Source organism: Eurosta solidaginis, chromosome 3, assembly GCF_040869045.1.
Source record: "Eurosta solidaginis isolate ZX-2024a chromosome 3, ASM4086904v1, whole genome shotgun sequence".
Taxonomy (NCBI): Eukaryota; Metazoa; Arthropoda; class Insecta; order Diptera; family Tephritidae; genus Eurosta; species Eurosta solidaginis.
Window position 1 is genome coordinate 35,295,870 of NC_090321.1, and position 22,283 is coordinate 35,318,152.

At 36.4% G+C, this 22,283-nt stretch overlaps 1 protein-coding gene across 2 annotated transcripts in view; it reads right to left on the reverse strand.

The window, feature by feature from the left end:
• aPKC (protein kinase C iota type) overlaps positions 1-22,283 on the reverse strand; it is a 105,831-nt gene that overhangs the window by 76,591 nt on the left and 6,957 nt on the right. The window lies entirely within an intron of this gene.

Sequence of the window (22,283 nt, forward strand, 5' to 3'; positions counted from 1 at the left end):
CACCCCTGTTGAAAAAGCAAGTTTCCTTGGACTCCAGTTAGAGGATATTGATGACAATCTGTGATCGGCCGCGGCTGTTAGGTGGGGCGAAGCACTGCTACAACAACAACAACAAGTACTGGACTGCATAAGTCCTTAGAACATTTTTTTTTTTTTTTTTTATAGTGAATTTATTAACTATGCCTCGATGCATTAATATGGCTGAACATTGAACATAGGTAATTTTATGAAAAGTGAGGACACCAAGGAATGCACTTTCGTAAACCTATGAATATACGAAACCTAAACCAATTCAAAATTCAACGCTCAACGTCAAAGCCTCGACTATTAAATCGATTCACGTAAAAATGTCATTAGTAAATAATGGAGATGCCATAACGAAATGTACTCACTGAGCATGTTAACTTATTCAAGTAAAAGTCTAGAACAGGAGTCTACTGCTAAAATGCGTCCAAAAATATCGAGAGAGCTGACCGCGACAACAATAATCCTAAGGCGGAAAAGAAAATTGTATTTCTGTCCGGAGATATTTGCAGTTGAAGTTGGCAATTTTCATGTGATTGTTGTAATGTTTTTGTGCACTGAAAAAGATTTTGTGTACAAAGGGATTTTGCACGCATACGCAACCCGGGGTCATTTTTCGGGTTTTCGCCAATATCTTTTGAACGAGCAAAACTTTTTATTTCAGCCTTCGAATTATTGTTACCGAGGTCAATACGCGTCTTTTGACACTTCTCTCGATATTTTTGGGCACGTATTAAAAGTCGACCTTCTGTTCTATTAATTCCGTATGTTCGGAACATTCGTCTCCATTTAAGAATTTGGGGAATCGGTTTATATTTGGAATATTTTGTATATACTTATTTGATCTCGTGAAGTAGTATCAAATGAACGTATTCCGAATATTCTAAAATTAACGGTCTATCCCGAACGCTTCCATGAATATTTAAACGGAAAAGACCTTTCGGAAATTTCAGAAAGTTCAAAATCGTGCTATCTCAAAATATTTTTCAAAAATTTCCCAATTCAGGATTTGCCACAAAACCGCCCTATATTAGAGTTAGATTGAAGAGCGCTTCATCTCAGAATGCTTTTCATTAACTCCCTCTTATGACAAAATGCATTGAACTTATGCTCATATAGGGAGTTTTTGAAACAAATTTTGAAATAGTACATTTTTGAATAAAATTCGAACGTACGGCATTCTTCAAACAATTTCTGAAAGAATCACCAAACCAACATAACTTTATCAATTCATGAAATATTTAGGAGAAAATTAATTATTTCCCCAAAAACTTGTGGCATTTACAAATTTATTATCACTACTAATATACTACCAAAGATACTTTTCTACTACAATTTTCACTGAAGGGAATTGAATTATTCCCCGTTTTCATTACTTCGTAAAAGCAACCAGTCCAGATTTTTCAATTTGGGAGTGTGAAAGATTTGTCATCATCGGAGAACAAACCTCTAGTAATTGAATCATGAATAAAGACGAGCTCCTGTATTCACTACAATTATCATTCACTTGAATTGAGAACCACAAACAATTTGACAGCTATTTCAAAACTACCTTATTCACCCTTACAAAAAATGCGTGCCAAATACTTTACTTTAAAAAGTGAAAAAAAAAGTCATTAAAAATGTATTTAATGTTAAAATTTGGTATTTTTCGGATGCGTTAATATATTTAGCAGCGCTATTTTCAAGGGTTTGTTAGTTTTAATAAAAAACAAATTTTTGGTCTGAGGTTCTCTTTCTCATGGAAGCTCCCGGATGAACTAGCTAGAAAGGGCGCATCCCTTGAAGCTTGCTCCGTAGACGTCCCAATTAGACTGGGCGAGAAAAGTGTCGAAGAATATGTGTAGGTCTTACGACCTTAGAATAACAAAGTTGCTTCTATCATTAAAAAGGACTGTAGACTCATGACGGGTATTCTGACTGGACACTACCTTCTGGCGTCACATGCCTTTATATTAGGCTTGGTCAGTGATAGCGTGTGTAGGAAGTGCGGGTTGGAGGAGGAAACGATCTAGCAAGTGCTGTGCTCGTGCCCTGCGCTTGCCAGGCTAAGACTCTAGATATTAGGAGTGATACAGCTGTCAGATCTAGAAGCGGCAAGTGGCTTAAGTCCTAGGAAGCGTCTAGTATTTTCCAAGAGGACAGAGTTATTTTATAACATAGGTCCTGGTTCTTGATAGCGTTTTTCAGTTTGGTCGTTAAAACAAACTTCTGGTAACACTACGGACTCATTCAGTCTATGTGAGGTGGTCATGGGCCGGCCAGTTCAACCTAACCTAACCTAAGGCCAGGAAAGCCCACTTGTGTTAATTAAACTCTTTAAATATACCAAATGACTACCAAAAAATATTTGTATTGCAATTTAAAGAAATTTATTTCATACAATTATATGCAATATTTAAATAAAACTCTATAAGCAATAAACTGTACTTATTTTGTCATTAGTTTTCACACCTCTATTCACCGATTTTTAAAGTGTAATATTTCTCGCAATCAATATAATAATTTATTTTCTATAAATATATTAATACTTTATGAAGAATATGTATATTTCTATTTAAACATATTTACTCATATGTTGATCTGTATGAATCTGTAGATAAATTAAAGTTCGTAACTATATATTCATTGAGTATAATATAGATTAGACTGGGTCGACAAAAAAAGTTGCCAATGTCCGCCCCTAAATTTAAAGATTAGTTGAGAGGATTTCGGAAAATTTTTTTTTATTTTTTTGATCCTTCGAAATACAGCCGAAAAGGTTTTTTCGTTGTAACTTGGTTATTTGACGTCCGATTTTTAAAATTGAAATGTCATTATTTTGGCCTTGAGAAGCCTCACATTTCCGTTTAATGTCCTTTTAAGCTACGAAGTCGTTTTCACATGACTAGGTCAGCTAACAAAGTTAAATATTTTTGTCAATTCTCAGTTTGAGATACATTTGAGAATCAGTCCAATTCTCACATTTCAAACGTTAGTTTTCAAATGCATTTCAAATAACCCTTGATAGCATTCTCAAGCTAAAAGGCACATTTCTAATATGGAATTTTTCTTTATTTTCAAATTGAGATTTTTTGGATTCTCAACTTTTTCTCAAACGAGAATAAAGCGGAACGAAATAGAATCCACTCTTCTGCCACTTTCAGTAAGCAAATTTATTATTTGCCTCACTTCACTTTTAACTCGTTTAGATTTATGCATAATGTAGTACAATATCAATTAATATTATTAAAATGTATAAATACTTCCTTATTTTTTCACTTTATGTCCAACTTCACCCAATAAAATCGCTTGTTTACATTTCCAGCTAAAGTATACAAATTAGGGATCGACTAATTATCAACAGCACTGTCGACGACACTATCGATAGCATTGATGTAAAATAAGCATGTTGTACTATGTTTTATTTTATTTTTGGGGTTTTATGAACACTTATTATGTACTTTAAAATTTAGACACATTGGCGCAAAAAGTATTCACATTATTATTAACGAAAATATTCCATGATATCGATGGTTTTCAACCAGAATGGAACGAAATGCAAATATATCTCAACCCATTCTCAAGTTGAAGAACAACGTTTGAGAAAAAGTTGAGAGAATATTTAGCTTCAAATGATTAATAATGCTGAATATCAAACTGAGAATTAATGTTTTCTCAAAAATTTGAGAGAAAAAAATTTTCAAGTATGTCTCAAATTATTCTCAAGTTGAAGATCGGCGTTTGAGAAAAAGTCGAGATAATATTTTGTTTCAAAGGATAAATAATGTTGAGTCTCAAACTGAGAATCAATGTTTTCTCAAACATTTGAGATTTTTATTTTAGTGTTTGTTTGGAAGCAATTACCGCCCACTTCAGCGTTAAAAATTAAGGTAAACTCAATTTTATGTAATTTGAAGCGATTGCCGACGCTCTAAGTTTTATGTTCAATCATATTTATGAAATTATCATATTTATCAACTAACGTATTTTGCCAAAAATTAACTAAAATGCATGTATCTCGCAGTCAGGCAGGTAAAGAAATGAGGAGATTCAACAGAAAACAAGTTTTGTTGCAAAGATGAACACAATTATTTAGCTGCTATAGATTTAAAACGCAGCGAAGAATCACTCTTGCCAATAAATGCTATTTTGGACTGAGTAGCCAATTGAAAAGTAAAGGTCTCTGTCGGCACTTATCATACCCGTCCTGCTATATAGTGCAGTAGCATGGACCAAGCAAATTAAAACACAGCGGCTATGCTGCATAGGCCATGTTAGGAAAATGAAAGATGATGCTCCGGCCAAAAAGTATTCCTATCGGAACCCGTCCATGAAAGAAGAGGAAGAAGGCGGTTCTACTCACCGAGAAGGACCAAGTAGAAAACGATTTAAATTCCCTTGTTAACAATTAGCGCCAGTTAGCACAGCGAAGATTGGACTGACGCGTCTCTTTTGATGGTCGTAATCGTTTAACGGTTAGCGCCAATTAAGTAAGCTAGCAAAGATTTTGATACTTTTACTTAATTAACACGCTTTTATTAGCTTGGCCTGTATGTAACGGAATCTTTGAGCTTAATTTTCACGGGCTTCTAGAAGTCTGATTAATTTGAAACTTTGCATACGTATCAAGGACCGATGACAATGCATTAATGTGATGGTGTGGTGACATAAGGCCAACGGCCATAAGGTCAACTGGCCTTATTACCACTTTGAATGGCCATAAGTTTGATTGAAACTTTGCACACGTATCAAGTCTCAATGACAATTCAATAATGTGATGGTGGGGTGACATAAGGTAAACGGACATAAGGTCAATTGAACTTATGACCACCCCAAATGGCCATAGATTTGAAACATTGCACATAATGCGAAAAACGCATTCCTTTATTAATGATAGAAGTGGATGCATGGCACATCTACGAAAGATCATACTGGAGCCCTTTTTAACACACTTTTATTAGCTTGGCCTGTATCTATGTAACGGAATCTTTGAGCTTAATTTTCACCGGTTTCTAGAAGTCTTTTATTGTGATGGTGTGGTGCCATAAGGTCAACGGCCATAAGGTAAATTGGCCTTATTAACACTTTGAATGGCCATAAGTTTGATTGAAACTTTGCACACGTATCAAGGCTCGATGACAATGCATTAATGTGATGGTGTGGTGACATAAGGTCAACGGCCATAAGGTCAATTGGCCTTATTACCACTTTGAATGGCCATAAGTTTGATTAAAACTTTGCACACTTATCAAGGCTCGATGACATTGCATTAATGTGATGGTGTGGTGACATAAGGTCAACGGCCATAAGGTCAATTGGCCTTATTACCACTTTGAATGGCCATAAGTTTGATTGAAACTTTGCACACATATCAAGGCTCGATGACAATGCATTAATGTGATGGTGTGGTGACATAAGGTCAACGGCCATAAGGTCAACTGGCCTTATTACCACTTTGAATGGCCATAAGTTTGATTGAAACTTTGCACACATATCAAGGCTCGATGACGATGCATTAATGTGATGGTGTGGTGATATTAGGTCAACGGCCATAACGTCAATTGGTCTTATTACCACTTTGAATGGCCATAAGTTTGATTGAAACTTTGCACACGTATCAAGGCTCGATGACAATTCATAAGATTAACGGACATAAGGTCAATTGAACTTATGACCACCCCAAATGGCCATAGATTTGAAACATTGCACATAATGCGAAAAACGCATTCCTTTATTAATGATAGAAGTGGATGCATGGCACATCTACGAAAGAGCATACTGGAGCCCTTTTTTAACACACTTTTATTAGCTTGGCCTGTATCTATGTAACGGAATCTTTGAGCTTAATTTTCACCGGTTTCTAGAAGTCTGATTAATTTGAAACTTTGCGTACGTATCAAGGACCGATGACAATGCATTCATGTGATGGTGTGGTAACATAAGGTCAGCGGCCACAAGGTCAATTGGCCTTATTACCACTTTGAATGGCCATAAGTTTGATTGAAACTCTGCACACGTATCACGGCTCGATGACAACGCATTATTGTGATGGTGTGGTGCCATAAGGTCAACGACCATAAGGTAAATTGGCCTTATTAACACTTTGAATGGGCATAAGTTTGATTGAAACTGCACACGTATCAAGGCTCGATGACAATGCATTAATGTGATGGTGTGGTGACATAAGGTCAACGGCCATAAGGTCAATTGGCCTTATTACCACTTTGAATGGCCATAAGTTTGATTAAAACTTTGCACACTTATCAAGGCTCGATGACAATGCATCAATGTGATGGTGTGGTGACATAAGGTCAACGGCCATAAGGTCAATTGGCCTTATTACCACTTTGAATGGCCATAAGTTTGATTGAAACTTTGCACACGTATCAAGGCTCGATGACAATGCAATAATGTGATGGTGGGGTCACATAAGGTTAACGGACATAAGATCAATTGAACTTGTGACCACCCCCAATGGCCATAGATTTGAAACCTTGCACATAATGCGAAAAACGCATTCCTTTATTAATGATAGAAGTGGATGCATGGCACATCTACGAAAGAGCATACTGGAGCCCTTTATAATACGCTTTTATTAGCTTGGCCTGTATCTATCTATGTATCCATGTATGTATGTAACGGAATCTGGAGTGGAGCCGAGAGCCTCGGTAATGCAGAGCTCCGAACTCCGTTGCACCTTTTGAAGCATTTTAAGATAGGTACTTTTAGCTAGTGCAGGCCACCAGGCCAAGGCACAATAAAGAAGAATCGGGCGCACAATGGCTGTGTAAATTCAGTAGGTCACCTTAGGGGAGAATCCCCAGGAGGTGCCAATTGCCCTCTTGCAGGTGAACAGCTCTGCTGCTGCCTTCTTGGATCGCTCCACTATATGGTCACTCCGTAATAGCTTCCTATCCAGAATGACTCCCAAATACTTGACTTGATCGCTAAACGCTAAGAACGTACCCCAATTCTTGGCGGTGTAAGATTTGGTACTTTGTACCTCCTCGTGCAGAGAACAAGCTCGGTTTTATCCGGGTTGACTTCCAAACCTGTGGCGGGTTGTACTACTGGAGCAGCTCCAGGATGTCAGCTGGGTCCGTTGGCATCACTGGAACCCAGGCTCTAGCCCTTGGTCGTGAGGGGATATCACGCGCCGCCACTACCTTGAGGCGCGCGTCCGGATATACCACCCCTATCAGCGTGACGGGGCCCTATAGAGGTTGACCGACCTAGCGTCGTCACAGGCAATTAGCTTGACATTGCCCTGAAACCACCCTGCATCGGTGTAAGATGGCGGTGGACTAGGGTTGTCTTTTTAACCTTAACGGCCACCGTAGCGAGCGCGGCCTCGATCCACTTCCACTGTTGTTTGGGGATCCTGCCATCTTCGCTGCACTCGCCTATAATGCCAATGATCTACCGACCCTTGGCAATTTCGGCGAAAGACCGCGTCCAGCCTCCCTGCGTCTTGGTCCTTTTCGGTGCCGTGGGGTTGGAAAAATAGAAAATAATTTTCAATTAAAAAGAGTTTATATAACAGTAGTAGAAGGTCAAACAATCGTTTATAGTTAATCGCCTCAAAATAAAATTATAATAAAATTTAAGTTATTAACAGAATAATTTAATTCAGAGTAAAAAGCGTGGGGTGCATTTGACTACATTTCATATCTTTCCTCTCAGATAGTTGCCAATAAAATGATTGTAACATTCAATATCAAGCACCCCACGCTTTTTACTGCGAAGTAAATTATTCTGTTAATAACTTAAATTTTATTATAATTTTATTTTGAGGCGATTAACTATAAACGATTGTTTGACCTTCTACTACTGTTATATAAACTCTTTTTAATTGAAAATTATTTTCTATTTTTCCAACCCCACGGCACCGAAAAGGACCAAGACGCAGGGAGGCTGGACGCGGTCTTTCGCCGAAATTGCCAAGGGTCGGTAGATCATTGGCATTATAGGCGAGTCCAGCGAAGATGGCAGGATCCCGAAACAACAGTGGAAGTGGATCGAGGCCGCGCTCGCTACGGTGGCCGTTAAGGTTAAAAAGACAACCCTAGTCCACCGCCATCTTACACCGATGCAGGGTGGTTTCAGGGCAATGTCAAGCTAATTGCCTGTGACGACGCCAGGTCGGTCAACCTCTATAGGGCCCCGTCACGCTGATAGGGGTGGTATATCCGGACGCGCGCCTCAAGGTAGTGGCGGCGCGTGATATCCCCTCACGACCAAGGGCTAGAGCCTGGGTTCCAGTGATGCCAACGGACCCAGCTGACATCCTGGAGCTGCTCCAGGAGTACAACCCGCCACAGGTTTGGAAGTCAACCCGGATAAAACCGAGCTTGTTCTCTGCACGAGGAGGTACAAAGTACCAAATCTTACACCGCCAAGAATTGGGGTACGTTCTTAGCGTTTAGCGATCAAGTCAAGTATTTGGGAGTCATTCTGGATAGGAAGCTATTACGGAGTGACCATATAGTGGAGCGATCCAAGAAGGCAGCAGCAGAGCTGTTCACCTGCAAGAGGGCAATTGGCACCTCCTGGGGATTCTCCCCTAAGGTGACCTACTGAATTTACACAGCCATTGTGCCCCGATTCTTCTTTATTGTGCCTTGGCCTGGTGGCCTGCACTAGCTAAAAGTACCTATCTTAAAATGCTTCAAAAGGTGCAACGGAGTTCGGAGCTCTGCATTACCGAGGCTCTCGGCTCCACTCCAGATTCCGTTACATACATACATGGATACATAGATAGATACAGGCCAAGCTAATAAAAGCGTATTATAAAGGGCTCCAGTATGCTCTTTCGTAGATGTGCCATGCATCCACTTCTATCATTAATAAAGGAATGCGTTTTTCGCATTATGTGCAAGGTTTCAAATCTATGGCCATTGGGGGTGGTCACAAGTTCAATTGATCTTATGTCCGTTAACCTTATGTGACCCCACCATCACATTATTGCATTGTCATCGAGCCTTGATACGTGTGCAAAGTTTCAATCAAACTTATGGCCATTCAAAGTGGTAATAAGGCCAATTGACCTTATGGCCGTTGACCTTATGTCACAACACCATCACATTGATGCATTGTCATCGAGCCTTGATAAGTGTGCAAAGTTTTAATCAAACTTATGGCCATTCAAAGTGGTAATAAGGCCAATTGACCTTATGGCCGTTGACCTTATGTCACCACACCATCACATAAATGCATTGTCATCGAGCCTTGATACGTGTGCAGTTTCAATCAAACTTATGCCCATTCAAAGTGTTAATAAGGCCAATTTACCTTATGGCCGTTGACCTTATGGCACCACACCATCACAATAATGCATTGTCATCGAGCCGTGATACGTGTGCAGAGTTTCAATCAAACTTATGGCCATTCAAAGTGGTAATAAGGCCAATTGACCTTGTGGCCGCTGACCTTATGTTACCACACCATCACATGAATGCATTGTCATCGGTCCTTGATACGTACGCAAAGTTTCAAATTAATCAGACTTCTAGAAACCGGTGAAAATTAAGCTCAAAGATTCCGTTACATAGATACAGGCCAAGCTAATAAAAGTGTGTTAAAAAGGGCTCCAGTATGATCTTTCGTAGATGTGCCATGCATCCACTTCTATCATTAATAAGGGAATGCGTTTTTCGCATTATGTGCAATGTTTCAAATCTATGGCCATTTGGGGTGGTCATAAGTTCAATTGACCTTATGTCCAATTACCTTATGTCACCCCACCATCACATTATTGAATTGTCATCGAGACTTGATACGTGTGCAAAGTTTCAATCAAACTTATGGCCATTCAAAGTGGTAATAAGGCCAATTGACGTTATGGCCGTTGACCTAATGTCACCACACCATCACATTAATGCATCGTCATCGAGCCTTGATATGTGTGCAAAGTTTCAATCAAACTTATGGCCATTCAAAGTGGTAATAAGGCCAGTTGACCTTATGGCCGTTGGCCTTATGTCACCACACCATCACATTAATGCATTGTCATCGGTCCTTGATACGTATGCAAAGTTTCAAATTAATCAGACTTCTAGAAGCCCGTGAAAATTAAGCTCAAAGATTCCGTTACATACAGGCCAAGCTAATAAAAGCGTGTTAATTAAGTAAAAGTATCAAAATCTTTGCTAGCTTACTTAATTGGCGCTAACCGTTAAACGATTACGACCATCAAAAGAGACGCGTCAGTCCAATCTTCGCTGTGCTAACTGGCGCTAATTGTTAACAAGGGAATTTAAATCGTTTTCTACTTGGTCCTTCTCGGTGAGTAGAACCGCCTTCTTCCTCTTCTTTCATGGACGGGTTCCGATAGGAATACTTTTTGGCCGGAGCATCATCTTTCATTTTCCTAACATGGCCTATGCAGCATAGCCGCTGTGTTTTAATTTGCTGGACTATGTTGGTCCATGCTACTGCACTATATAGCAGGACGGGTATGATAAGTGCCGACAGAGACCTTTACTTTTCAATTGGCTACTCAGTCCAAAATAGCATTTATTGGCAAGAGTGATTCTTCGCTGCGTTTTAAATCTATAGCAGCTAAATAATTGTGTTCATCTTTGCAACAAAACTTGTTTTCTGTTGAATCTCCTCATTTCTTTACCTGCCTGACTGCGAGATACATGCATTTTAGTTAATTTTTGGCAAAATACGTTAGTTGATAAATATGATAATTTCATAAATATGATTGAACATAAAACTTAGAGCGTCGGCAATCGCTTCAAATTACATAAAATTGAGTTTACCTTAATTTTTAACCCTGAAGTGGGCGGTAATTGCTTCCAAACAAACACTAAAATAAAAATCTCAAATGTTTGAGAAAACATTGATTCTCAGTTTGAGACTCAACATTATTTATCCTTTGAAACAAAATATTATCTCGACTTTTTCTCAAACGCCGATCTTCAACTTGAGAATAATTTGAGACATACTTGAAAATTTTTTTTTCTCAAATTTTTGAGAAAACATTAATTCTCAGTTTGATATTCAGCATTATTAATCATTTGAAGCTAAATATTCTCTCAACTTTTTCTCAAACGTTGTTCTTCAACTTGAGAATGGGTTGAGATATACTTGCATTTCGTTCCATTCTGGTTGAAAACCATCGATATCATGGAATATTTTCGTTAATAATAATGTGAATACTTTTTGCGCCAATGTGTCTAAATTTTAAAGTACATAATAAGTGTTCATAAAACCCCAAAAATAAAATAAAACATAGTACAACATGCTTATTTTACATCAATGCTATCGATAGTGTCGTCGACAGTGCTGTTGATAATTAGTCGATCCCTAATTTGTATACTTTAGCTGGAAATGTTAACAAGCGATTTTATTGGGTGAAGTTGGACATAAAGTGAAAAAATAAGGAAGTATTTATACATTTTAATAATATTAATTGATATTGTACTACATTATGCATAAATCTAAACGAGTTAAAAGTGAAGTGAGGCAAATAATAAATTTGCTTACCGAAAGTGGCAGAAGAGTGGATTCCATTTCGTTCCGCTTTATTCTCGTTTGAGAAAAAGTTGAGAAACCAAAAAATCTCAATTTGAAAATAAAGAAAAATTCCATATTAAAAATTTGCCTTTTAGCTTGAGAATGCTATCAAGGGTTATTTGAAATGCATTTGAAAACTAACGTTTGAAATGTGAGAATTGGACTGATTCTCAAATGTATCTCAAACTGAGAATTGACAAAAATATTTAACTTTGTTAGCTGATCTAGTCATGTGAAAACGACTTCGTAGCTTCTCAAGGCCAAAATAATGGCATATCAATTTTAAAAATCGGACGTCAAATAACCAAGTTACAACGAAAAAACCTTTTCGGCTGTATTTCGAAGGATCAAAAAAAAATAAAAAAAAAAATAAAATTTCGAAATCCTCTCAACATAATCTTTAAATTTAGGGGCGGACATTGGCAACTTTTTTTGTCGACCCAGTCTAATCTATATTATATTCAATAAATATATAGTTACGAACTTTAATTTATCTACAGATTCATACAGATCAACATATGAGTAAATATGTTTAAATAGAAATATACATATTCTTCATAAAGTAGTAATATATTTATAGAAAATAAATTATTATATTGATTGCGAGAAATATTACACTTTAAAAATCGGTGAATAGAGGTGTGAAAACTAATGACAAAATAAGTACAGTTTATTGCTTATAGAGTTTTATTTAAATATTGCATTAATTGTATGAAATAAATTTCTTTAAATTGCAATACAAATATTTTTTGGTAGTCATTTGGTATATTTAAAGAGTTTAATTAACACAAGTGGGCTTTCCTGGCCTTAGGCTAGGTTAGGTTGAACTGGCCGGTCCATGACCACCTCACATAGACTGAATGAGTCCGTAGTGTTACCAGAAGTTTGTTTTAACGACCAAACTGAAAAACGCTATCAAAAACCAGGACCTATGTTATAAAATAACTCCGTCCTCTTGGCAAATACTAGAAGCTTCCTAGGACTTAAGCCACTTGCTGCTTCTAGATCTGACAGCTGTATCACTCCTAATATCTAGAGTCTTAGCCTAAAAAGTGCATGGCACGAGCACAGCACTTGCTCAATCGTTTCCACCTCCAACCCGCACTTCCTACATATGCTATCACTGACCAAGCCTAATTTAAAGACATGTGACGCCAGAAGGTAGTTTCCAGTCAGAATACCCGTCATGAGTCTACAGTCCTCTCTTTTTAATGATAGAAGCAACTTTGTTATTCTAAGGTTGTAAGACCTACACATATTCTTGGACACTTTTCTCGCCCAGTCTAATTGGGACGTCTACGGAGCAAGCTTCAAGGGATGCGCCCTTTCTAGCTAGTTCATCCGGGAGCTTCCATGAGAAAGAGAACCTCAGACCAAAAATTTGTTTTTTATTAAAACTAACAAACCCTTGAGAAAAGCGCTGCTAAATATATTAACGCATCCGAAAAATACCAAATTTTAACATTAAATACACTTTTAATGACTTTTTTTTCACTTTTTAAAGTAAAGTATTTGGCACGCATTTTTTGTAAGGATGAATAAGGTAGTTTTGAAATAGCTGTCAAATTGTGTGTGGTTCTCAATTCAAGTGAATGATAATTGTAGTGAATACAGGAGCTCGTCTTTATTTGATAAAATTTAGTTTTATCTCACATTGGGTAAGTTATTACTATTTTTTGTACAATAAATAAAACAATATCAGCCTTGTCCCACCCGTGACAAAAAAAAAACAAAATTTCTTTTTTTCCTAAATTAGTGATGAATCGTGTTTTTTGTGATTTTTGTGTTTATTGCCTAAAACTAGAATTATATTGCGAATGCATACCCAATTGCAATTTCGTTTCTTCAAAGATATTTAAGAGATATGCAGTAGTGAAATATGTCCCACCCGTGACAGATATGGGTGGGACCGTTCTTGGAGCTGGGTTAACAGGGCTGATGGGTCTTATAGTGAAAAAGAATGTTTCTTATAATTACGTTAACAGAAATTTTGATCAGAACTGATAAGGCGTAAAATAAGGAATGAGGAGGACAATCGTTTCAAACAAATGAAATGGGGCAGGCAACAAAAAGAAAGGGAGAGGAAAAGACGGTATAGAGAAAGAAAAAGACTTATCGCGTCAAGTTCAGTACAACAAAGCGGAAAGTCGTTTTCATCTTTGGGGTCGTATTCTTGCAATCAGACATTGGGAAAAGCTGTAAATAAGGTAAGGAAAATACTTCCTTCCAGCCCAAACAAGAAACTAGCAGTCATTCGAAAGCTTGTTTTCGAAAACGTTGATGATCCTCGTAACTTACTTCTCCCACTTGAAGGGAAAAGATTGTGTAGGCATGCTATTTCTGATGTAATAAAAAATTAATAACAAAATTAAAGATGATAAGATTACAAAGGATATTGAAACAGGGGTAAAAGTACCAATTCAAAAGCGTCATATGAATATGATGGTTCGAGAAGCTTATTTTCTCTTCCAAAATGACAATCCTGAGGCGAATATACATATTTCTAAATTTTATGAGCTTCGTCCTGAATATGTAATATTGACTAGTCAAATGCCACATAATGTCTGTGTATGTAAGTCCCACGCAAATTTCAATTATCTAACGGAAAGTATTGCCAGAAAGATTCCGGATTTCCCTTCTACTGGCAGTGACTTATTACAGAAGATTTGTTGTGATGTAACATGTGAGGAATTTATGCTTGGAAAATGCAGTCGATGCATAAAGCAAATTAAGAATATTCTAAGAAACACTAATAGAAATGATTTAAATGCTTTTTTTTGCTGGAAAAAATGGACAGAAATTGATGGACGGCATAAATTGATATCAGTAGAAGGCACTATCGAAAACGCCCTTGCAGAGTTAGATGAACAAGTTCCCCGCTTTAAGAGTCATCTTTATGTAAAAAGAGTGCAATCTGACAAATTTATTAAGGTGAAACTAGAAATAGCTACCGACGAAGCAATCATGCAAATAGATTTTGCTGAAAACTATAGCGTAATAATGCAAGATGAGATTCAGTCTGCACATTGGGGACATGCACAGATTACAGTATTTACTGCGTGTGTATGGCTGGCTGAAGGCAAAAGATATTCGTACGCCATTGTTAGTGACGTTTTATGCCATGACAAATATACTGTGTATGCATGCCTAAAAAAGATTATCGTGTCACTAAAAAATTAAATTCCCGGACTAAAAACAATTAAAGTGTTCTCTGATGGTGCATCATCACAATTTAAAAACAAGTATACCCTATCGAACCTTTGTTATATGCCTACAGATTTTAATGTGCAGGAGCAGTGGATGGAGTTGGCGCCGTTGTGAAGAGGTCAGTACGGAGTCAAGTACGTCAACATAAGGCTGATATCAATAATGCTGTAGACTTCATGTTGATGCTAGAAAGAATATTGAGACTATGCAGCTAACAGAATCATGCTTGACCGAAGATGGAAGGATGTACTCCCTATTAAAAAGGTTCAGTCACACCAATTCTTCAAAAGATGTAGTCAAGAGGATCTTTCTATGGGACTTACATTCAAGTCAAAACTTACTAGTCTTAAAGTATTTAAACTTAACGTAAATAAAATTTATTCCGACGATGATCAAAGTTCATGGAACGAGTCCGACTCTGAACCTTTGGCATCTATAAATTATGGTATATAAGCTTTCAAAGTACTTTCAGTTCGAACGTGTCCCACCCGTGACACTACAATTTTGAATTATTACTATAAAAGTAGAAACTGAAAGTAAGCTATTTTTATGTTATTATATTCCACATATGTCAGTGCAAATGGAGATATTTAAATAAAATGAATTACTTTTATAAATTCGCAAGGTTTAAGTAATACTATATGTTACTAGAGAATAGCTTCTTTTTTCTGTTCCACCCGTGACAATTTTTAAAATTTAATTTTTTCCAAATACGTTCTAATATTACGGTTCTTTTTTTAATTGGTGCATTAACAATTGATTATATTTTCCGAAATCTATATTTAAACTAGGAATAACTTGTCAAATTTATTAAAATCCTTTAACAAACATACAATTATGCGTACAAGTGTCTCACCCGTGACGATGGAATACCCCATCCGCTTTTTCATTACCATCTATTCCCATATGCCCTGGGACCCAATATAGATGTATGCTTCTCCCTGTCCCGATTCTCTCCAGGGACTGCTTACACTCTAACACGCATTTAGATGCTGTGCTATGCGAGATTATTGCCTGGCATTAACAGCTGCGACATTATCTATGATAGTGTCAAAATCCAACTGTCTCGCGGTCGGTGCTTCAATAAAGAGCATGCCAAGTCCTGTAAGGCGTTCTTGAGTTGAACACGATCGATGGAAGTTCTTTATCCAAGAACATTGAAGGAACGTTCAGCACTAGCTACTGTAACAGGTATGGTGCAAAAAATATGTAGAGCAACACAAATGTTAGGAAAAATTGTAGCTATATTTAGAGCACAGATAGCATTCAACAATTCAAATGGTGACAGATTTTCGTTAAAATTTGCTGATATTTGTTGACAAAGTAAACGACATTTTCTCTTATTGAAACCTCATCAATGTATCCAAATTGCCACAAAAAAGAAAAGATGTTCTTCAAATGTTTCATGACAGCAAATCGTTCGGTAATACCTGCAATAACCGAATGAACTATCACCAAAAAGGTGTTGTTTTTGAAATTAGTCTCGTGATCGTCGTTGATCGTCTCGTTCTCTTCACATTCATAAAAATGTCTTTTGCGATTCCTTTTTCCCTTTCCCTTTCGGGAAAGCAAAGTTTTAGCTTCGCAAGCTTGCATTTATTTATTTATTTATCTTAGATTATTATATTATTTTATACTTTTAGTGTCCTAAATCATTATCACTTTGAAGTATTCACTTCACCTAACCTATTACACGATTAAGAAAACATCTTTTTACTTTGTCTTTTTGTTTTTTTTTTAACCCAAAAATCTGAGGAATTTCAGCTCTTAAGCTCTTATTAAGTTATTGGTCGTACTGTTTTACCTTCAAACATTGGTTTCAATACAAATTTAAATTGTACGTTGCATCTAGCTTTTGTTTGAGATATTATTCAAAACTTGTTTATAATATATTCGTTTCTCAGAGAGGACAAAGAAAACAGGGCCTAAAAGACACAACCTAGAATGCATGCAAAAATATATATACATTTCAGTACTGCAGTTGGCTTGTATTGTTGAATATTGATCAAATGTCAAATATGTCTCTGGAGAATCTGAAAATCGTGCTAATTGCAATTACTTGTACACATAGTACGTACATATATGTATGTATGGTTGTATATACAAGCAAAATAGCACATATATACGTATGGGGAAATCCGCCAAACTTTGGTTTTTTTGGAGAAAAAAAATTTTTTTTTGAAACATGGTATCACGCAAATATCTTTTTGTTAGGAACATTGAGGGGTAAATTGAAGCTATAGTGCATCGCCGTTACTCGTCTTACATAATGCCTCAAAAAGATATAGTCAAAAGATCGAGCAAAATATATATAATTGAGGTCGCAATGTTAAATATACATTTATTTCAACACTTCTGTACCGATTATATTGAAATTTTAACAAAATATGGAGATATGTATGTATATGCAGCTGTTAGCTATGTAAATTTTTTTTGGTACACGAGGACCGGTTTTGTAGATATCGGTAAAAATATAAAACCGAACAACCGCCAATATTTTTTACTGCAAAGTTTGCAACACATTTATTTTAACACCTTTCTACCGATTCTTTTGAAACTTTAAAAACATACAGATATGTGAAAGAAGTATGTTTAGGTAAAAAAGTTTTAATACCAGAGATCCGGTTTTGGAGATATTGATAAAAATATAAACCCGGAAAACCTTAAATTTGTTTACTTATTTAAACACTTCTTAGCCGATTGTGTTGAAATTTTATCAGGATGTACATGTCTATGTGGGGTATATTTAGGTAAAATTTTGTTGATACCCCAAACCTGGTTTTAGAGATATCGGCAAAAATATGAAACCGGGTAGCCGTCAAATATTTCATACCCGTTTGTCATTTTTTTTCTACACCACAGTAGTATACTATCAATTGCCTCATCTTGGAATATTCACGCAAGGAAAGTTGTTGATGTTTGTACATGGGGCAAATATACGAAATTTTTGCCAAAAATTGGCAATCGTCAAAAAGTGTAGAAAAAATATTTTTTTTTTAATTTTTTGTACCAAATTTGTGTTTCTTTTCATTTACTTTTAAATAAAACCTGGTTAAAAAAAAAAAACGTAAGGACGGGTCTGTCTTCGGCTGTGCCGAAGACTTCATACCTTTCATGAATGGGGCTGAACAATAATCTTATCCCATTCGTAATCTCCAAATAATGCGCTGTATAAGATAAGAAATATATAGTCAACAGATGTACATACTTAAACGATTTTAAGATAAATATAAAAAAAATAGCAAAAAACCCCCTTATCTGAACGATCGGTCGTATGGGATATATATTATATATAGCTCCGATCGCAATGATTTTTACAGGAAATCTTCTATGATATATTAGAATAAATATCACCAAGCTTAACGTTTTTATATTGGAAATTAAGGGAGAAATTTCCAAAAATCTTTCTATCTGAACGATCGGTTGTATGGGATATATACTATATATAGCTCCGATCAAAGTGATTTTTTCAGAAAATCTTTTATGATATATTAAAATATATATCACCGAGTTTCACGTTTATACTTTGTAAATTAAGGGAGAAATGGCCAAAAATCTTTCTATCTGAACGATCGGTTGTATGGGATATAACTATATATAGCTCCGATCAAAGTGATTTTTTCAGGATATCTTCTATGGTGTATTAGAATATATACATATCACAGAGTTTCACGTTTATACTTTCTAAATTGCGACAGGAATGACCAAAATCGTCTTATCTGAACGATCGGTTGTATGGGAGATATATGTTATAGTGGTCCGATCCTACCGGATCCGACAAATGTCTAATATAATACAAAAATACATCCTTGTGCCAAATTTCATTGAGATATCTCATAATTTGAGGGACTAGTTTGCGTTCAAACAGACAGACGGACGGACAAACGGACATGGCTATAGCAACTCAGTTCGTCGCCCTGATCAATTCGGTATACTTAATGGTAAGTCTATCTTCTATATTTCTCAACGTTACAAACATCGGACCAAAGTTAATATACCATTTCATGTTCATGAAAGGTATAAAAAATGTCTACACTTTTTGACGATTGCCAATTTTTGTCGGAAATTTCGTATATTTTCCCCATGTATAAACATCATTTCCTTGCGTGAATATTCCAAGATGAGGTAATTGATGGTATACTACTGTGGTGTAGAGAAAAAATTATATAAATTGTAGCTGTGCCCACAAAAAAACCTGCTCCTGAAAAAAATTTACGCAACCAAGCGCTTCCACTTGTCTGCCTCTACCTTCAAAACTGAAAGGGGGACATCGAATTTGAAGCCCTAGGTATTTTTAGTCCCTGATAGGCTATTATCGTGCATAATCGAAATTTCAATACTCAGTTGCTTCAAAAAGTTATAAGCAAAAAACTGTCAATATTGAAAATGACAAAAAAAAAAGTAACGCTACTTTTATTGATGATAGTTTTGAGTATTGGGCCACATTAATTTTTATTTTTATTTATTTATTTATTTATTTATTTAGTCTAGTAACAAATGTTTAGTACAGACACTTATGACTAAATTACAGAGACCAGCTTATATTAAGCAATGGAGAACATTAACAAGAAGAATTTATATTATTACAGATTAAGTAATTTTTTAGTTTAAGTTGAAAAGCGTATTTTGCGTCGGAGAAATCAATATCCAAAACACTAGAGAAGCAATTAATTTCTGATAGGGCTCTGTTAATAGGCGCTTTTGAGTTATAAACAGTTCTACTCAGCCCTATGAAAAAGATTTCAAAGTGGCGGAGGTTTCTACAGGGAGTATTTAAGCATAGTCTTTCAAGCAGCGCGCAGTCAATTTTGCCCGTGAAAAGATCGAAAATGAACAACGAGGCCAAAAGAATTCTGCGATTGTTAAGGGATAATAAGGATATTAGTTGGCATCGAGACTCATAAGACGGGATCGGTTCAGAGAAACGTAATGAAATAAGCGCGAAGCGCATAAAGATTTTTTGAACCCGCTCCAGGCGGTTGATGTGAACTGTGTGGTAGGGCCGCCAAATGAAAGCCGCATACTCAAGTTTGGACCGCACAAAGGACGTATATAAAACTTTGAGTGTGTAGGGGTCAGAGAAGTTTGCGGAATGGCGTCTGACAAAAGCAAGCATTGAAAGCGCCTTAGAAATTGTGAAGCTGACGTGAGTGTTAAAATTAAACTTTGAGTCGAAGTATACCCCCAAGTCTTTAACTTCAAGATTCGTTCGAAGAAAGGTTTCTGCAATATGATAGGAGGTATGAAGTGGCCTCAGCATTTTACCATACGTCACCGTGTGGCACTTACTTATATTAAGGAAAAGACGGTTCTTAACACACCAGATATAAAGCTTATTAATCTCAGATTGAAGAACAACGACATCATTATAACAACTGATCTCAGAATAGATCTTGAGATCATCAGCATAAAGCAGAAATTTGGTAGATGAGAAGCAAGAGCTAATGTCATTAATGAACAAGATAAATAGTGAAGGGCCCAGAATACTGCCCTGGGGCACTCCAGAGGTGGCCCAAAATGGTTTCGAATAAACACCGTCAATATTTACAACATTACTTCTGTTGTGCAGGTAAGATTTAATCCACTGTAGGAACGTAGAGTGGAACCCATAACAAGCTAATTTCGCAATTAAAATTTTATGAGAAATTTTATCGAATGCTTTGGAGAAGTCAAGGTATATTGTATCAACCTGAAAACCCCGCCTAAATGCCGCGTAGCAATCCTCAGAAAAGACAGCGAGGTTCGTTAATGTGGATCTGGCCGGGACAAAACCATGCTGATTGGCGCAAATCAGGTGTTTAATGCTAAAGTAAAGCTTGTCATTGACAACACATTCAAATAGCTTCGAAGTTGTAGACAATTTGGAAATAGGCCTGTAATTAGAACAGTTACTTTTGTTGCCAGACTTAAAAATGGGAGTGACGGATGCTTGTTTCCAGTCATCAATAAAAATACCCGATTCCAATGATTTATTGAATATAATCATTAAGGGTCGTACTAGAGAAGGACAATTTTTCAATAGAATAACTGAAAGATTATCAACATCAGTTCTGGAGGAATTTTTAAGTTTTATAATCCCCTCAATTATGTCTGCCTCAGTGAGAGTAAGTGACCCAAAATTATTAGCAGAGGGAGACTTAATTAACTTGTGTATGTTATCTGTATCTCCCACAGTTAAATCATTATCTGTGATAAAATTCGCCGAGAAGAAGTCAGCAAAGATATTAGCAGCATCATTAACAGAGTTGGCAGTAATATTATTGTAGCTTACTGATTTCGGTATGCTAGATACGCTCTTCATGGAGTTAATGTAATTCCAAAAGTTCTTCGGATTGCTCTTGATGTTTACCTCAAAATTTCTGACGTACTTAGCATATAAAGACTTATTAAGATTGTTAAATTTTTTCTTATAAACAATAAACAAATCATAAAATCGACGCTGATTAGTAAACTTATATTTTTTAAAGAACTTGTTTCTCAAATTTTTTAGATGTTTGAGCGCACTATTGTGCCAGGGAGATTTGTAAATTTTATTTTTATATATCGGCACGATTTTTTCGCAAATCTTATGAATTTCATTTTTTAATACATTGAAAGACTTTCCAACTTCACTTTCGCCAAGCATAGCATCCCAATCAACTCCACGTAAAGCAGAATTTAAACGATTAAAATCACATCTTCGAAAATTGAACGATTTTTTCATATTTGATGTAGGAATACAGAAATACTCAAAGAACTGAATTTCAAGCTTTAAGGGCAGGTGATGCAAGTTTGGTGGCGAAATTGAAGACGCAGGTTCCGAGATAACAAAACTAATATTATTAGTTACAAAAATTAAATCAAGAGTGCGATATAAAGAATTATGGAAACTGTTAATTTGAGATAAACCAACCCCTCCACAATTATCAATAAGATACGATTCATAAGAGCTGTTAATATTAGTAGGAGTTAAATAGAGATTGTTTTCAAGAGAGATCCAGCTAACATTACTTAAATTAAAATCCCCCAGAACACATAGCTGCGTTTCTCCTGAACTTCGCTTAAGATTTAAGATATTATTTACATGAGCCTTATAAATACTTTCTGGGCTGGACGGCGGAATGTATGAAGCACAAATGAGCAGTTGACCCAGAGAGCCATGAATCCGCACACACAGTTGATCAAGAAGCGTGTCACTAACAGTTAAAGAAATAAGCGAGGCCTGGAGACCGACCCGGGTCATACTTGTAGAATCTCCGTCTCAAAAACAACATTCAGTTTAAATTCCATAGCGTTTCAGCGATGCCTCAAAATTTTATCGAAAAAATTCAAAAAAAAATCAAGAGCATCGCTTGAAAAAGTGTAAAATCGAAGATTTTTACGTTTCGAAGTTCTGCAAAAACTTACTATCGACTTTCTTGATCATCAGATCGGATAGTCAAAAGGTCAAACTTAATGTCCTTGTACTTTTTTCTGGTTTGCCCGTTTGTAAAACCCGAGTATCCAAAAAGGTAAAAGTTTTTGGGATTTGCCCGTATATATTTATGTAAATGCTTTAAGTATGTAAA